Below are 4,171 nucleotides of genomic sequence, written 5' to 3'. Positions count from 1 at the left end.
TCGTAATAGAACTGAACGCCTCAGGGACATTGTGAATACCTACGGTACGCTTGATTCTCTGATGTATCTACGTAAGATAGCCCATAACCTAAAGTTCAAATGAAATCTTGTTGCTCGTCCAATCATTGTTGTTCTCCTGTCGTTCATCGGTTTTGTTCGTTGTTCGATGAACCTGGGATTTGTTTCTAAGGACAACTTCCGAAAGTTTGTAGACGCATGACTTGTACATATACATAAAATAAATTAACGATAATCAGAGATAGAAAGGTGAATATCGGGTGTTCTCCCTCTGTGCGCTGAAATCGGCCGCGCTAAAATCGGCCGCGCTGAAATCGGCTGCTCTCATATCGGCTGCGCTGAAATCGCCCTTGCGCTCAAATCGGTCTGGCGCTCAAATCGGTCCCGCGCTCAAATCGGCCCTGCGCTCAAATTGACTTGCGCTCAAATGTATATTCACCGAGGGCGAGGACCTGCCGCCGAGACCTAGAGCCCTCTACGTGACCAGAGACGAGAGGAGACGATTGTACTAACGTACATTCGTGAGAGAAAAAAAAATATATTCATAATAATAGTTTTGGTAATCCGACGTGGATAGCTAAATAAAACGAATATGTGTCGCACCCGGTTAGATAGTGTCCTCAACTAGGTACGTAATAACAGGCGTTTCCATAGGAATTAGGCATCCGGTTAGGCTACTCATCAGAGTTAGGATTAGGCAATCCAGGATGATCGGGAGATCAAAAATGGTAGCTGTGGTCGAATGTCATAGGCGAAATCTATCAGGGACGTCTGTGGTCAGGTGCACGTTGCATGATCGTCACCGCGGGGCCTATGACGTCAGTCGAGTGTTGGGTGTCGTAGCCGACGGCACGCGCGACGCTCAGTCCAATCGAGTATTCGCCAATAAATCAGTGAGGTGAAATAAGTCGAACATTCCTCCCTTCAAGCCATTCCCCATAGTAGGAGTAATTACCACAAAAGTTATTCCTCGAAAACGTGAGCACCGGTGTAGTTAAAATGGTTGACGAACCAAATAACTTAGATGAAGTATATAAGTCAGTGCACTGCCAGCAGTGGTTGAATGCCATGGCTGAAGAGATAGCTTCAATGGAGCACCATAAGGTATGGGAGCTTGTGGACTTACCGAGAGGAAAGCGAGCGGTAGGTAACCGATGGATATTTAAGGTTAAGAAAGATGCACATGGTAACGTAGAGAGATTTCGCGCGAAATTGGTCGTGAAGGGCTATGATCAACGTCCCGGTCGTGATTTCGGTGAAACCTTCTCGCCGGTGGCACGTTTTGATACGATCAAAACCCTACTTGCTATTGCAGCCAAAGAATCTCTAACACTATATCAGTTCGAAGAATCTCTAACACTATATCAGTAAAACGGCATTCTTGAATTCGGAGCTTGATGAGGAAGTCTATACGGCTCAGCGGTATATATGGATTGAAGCAAGCGTCCAGAGCCTGGAATCAGGAGATCACGAAGTAACTCCTGGGCATGGGGATGACTCAGAGTGAAGCAGATCCCTGTGTCTACTATACGGAAGGAGAAACGAGACTGATCGAGGCTCTGTACGGGGACGATGGCCTAACTATGGGCCGAGATCTGGCGACCGTGCAGGAATTCTTGGAAAAGTTGGGCAGACGATTGGAAATCACGTCAGAGCCACTAATCGCATATGCGGTAGGATTTCTGTCGAGGCTCCTCGACAAACCTACAAGACCATTGTGGAATGCGGCCTTAAGAGTACTCAGGTATTTAAAAGGTACCAAGTCATTTGGACTGACTTACTCAGCTAGCGGATCTGGAGAACTCGAGTGTTTTAGCGATGCAGACTTCGCGGGCGACGAGCAGACGCGCCGTAGCACATCAGGGTCGATGATCCGCTTTGGAGGCGGAGTCATTTCTTGGGCTAGTCATCGCCAGGCTTCTGTAACTCTCAGTTCTATGGAGGCGGAGCTGGTGGCCCTTCCCGAGACTCTGAGAGCATCAATCTGGACTGCGCGCTTACTGTCCGAGCTCGGTCACTCAGTGGTTCCGAAGATCTACGTTGATAATCAGGCAACAATCAAATTGATTGAAAATCCTCAGTTCCACAAACGGTCAAAGCATATTGAGGTGAGACACTATTTCATTCGAGAGAAATTATAATACAACGAGGCGAAATTTCAATTCATTATTGCCCAAGCAAACTGAATATCGCCGATATCCTCACGAAAGCCTTAGAGAGACCAACATTCCAGAAATTACGAAAATTGACAAGTGGAGAGATTCAACATGGAGACTCTTGTGACGATACTGATGCTCATCAGTAGTGGAGACGCGTACTTTGACTACTCGAACTGCAAGACGGAATGCCAGGAGCTGAAAACGCCCTGCATAATCTCAGAAACGAATCCGGATGTGTTCCCATGTGAATGCATCGAGATGGAGGCAGGATGCCTCAGACTCTCTGATGAAATATACCGATATTTAGGGTATAGCTGAGGCATGTCATTTCTGGTATAGGAAGTAGCGAATAGGAAGCAGTGGCTTCCTGACTAACGTACAGTGTTCCACTTAGCCAAGTGGGTTACTAATACCAGAACACTTCCGTGTTCTGGTATTAGTAAGTGTTCTGGTTACGGGTATTCCCCTCACCCGGGGATAAGTATATATAGCCGTATACATGTGTTTAATAAACCGAGGAGCTAAGGAGTAGTAGTGTTCTCACCGAACCACCGACTCTTTATTTTTGTGCCGTGATCTTCCAGATTCACAGGGTGTTGTTTCAGATTGGTGTCCACAGACTTGGCTAGTGAGCCCAGATTCCATCATTCGTTATCAGCACGACGCTCTAACCGACTGAGCTAGTGAGCCCAGATTCCATCATTCGTTATCGAGCACGATTGTTCTGAGGACACTCATCTTCGAAAGGCAAACTGTGACTGTGTGTGTGTGAGACTCCCGTAGTGGTCGAGAGAACCTATCCGTAAAAGTGCCGAGTGCAAATGGATAGGACGGAAGAGAATCCACCACCAGAAGATTCCACCAGCTCCCACGGCTTTAGTGACGTAGGCGACGACATGCTTCAACCTCGACCAGCTAGAAGAACTAGAGATACTGCTAGCGGCTACAAGGATGAAAAGGATGACGACGATGCAGGTCTCCCTGAGTTATACATGAGTTCCCGAAACAGGAACCGGGACATCGTGAAACTCAAACTGGACGGGTCAAACTTCAACGAATGGCGAGTAACGATTCCTGGAGTCCTGGACGCAGATCCATTTGCCCTATCTATCGTTTTGGGTAAATTCGTACCACCGGGATCCCACCAAGGATGACAGGGAGTCAAAGATTCTTCAGCGAAAGTATGAGGCTGGAAACCGCGCAGCTCGATGCACCTTGTTTGCGTCAATGGAGACTGCTCTGGCTGTTTCCTTGTTTTCTGACTGCCCTGATACGGTGGAGGCTGCTGAAATGTGGAGAGACACCATCGGCAAGTTCACCAGCACATCTGGAGGACTCAAGCAGATAGCTCTCACCAAGTTCATGCAGTACAAGTATCAACCAAACAAGACGTCGGCTGAAAACTTGTTCCGTTTCGAACGAATCAACGAGCGCCTTGTTTCACTTGGGCTCAAGATTCCCCCAGACCTCAAGATCAACATCCTATTGGCTTCCCTGCCTCCTACCTGGGAACCATTCAAGCAAGCTTTCACTGCTCGAGAAAGCTCCTCCAAATCTTTGAGTCACCTTAAGGAAGCTATTGGAGAGGAAGCTACGAGACGTGGAAGACACGATACAAGTGAAGTGACTGCCCTGTTCTCAGGGCTTCGTGTATCGAAAGGATGGCAACCCCATAAGAAGGTGTTCAAGCGCAGGACCACGTACAACCGTACGGTCTCCAGCACATCTGAGAGAACCTGTTATAATTGTGGAAGGAAAGGTCACCTGATTGCTCAGTGTACCGCTCCCAGAAATAACGGGAATGCTGGACCAAGCCAGAATCAAAGCCACGTGAGACCTCAACGAACTCAACAAAGGAACCAGCAACGAAAACCGAAGAAATGGTTCAACAAACGTCGTAGTCAGCAGAATCGAGCGAGTGCTAATATCAGCGAAGCTCGAGTGACCGAAGCTCTCAACTGTGAAGCAGGTACCGTAGAGACAAATATAGTAAC

The sequence above is a fragment of the Galendromus occidentalis genome, unplaced genomic scaffold, assembly GCF_000255335.2.
Source record: "Galendromus occidentalis unplaced genomic scaffold, Mocc_1.1 scf7180000075676, whole genome shotgun sequence".
Classification (NCBI taxonomy): domain Eukaryota; kingdom Metazoa; phylum Arthropoda; class Arachnida; order Mesostigmata; family Phytoseiidae; genus Galendromus; species Galendromus occidentalis.
Note: the sequence above shows the minus strand (reverse complement) of the source record.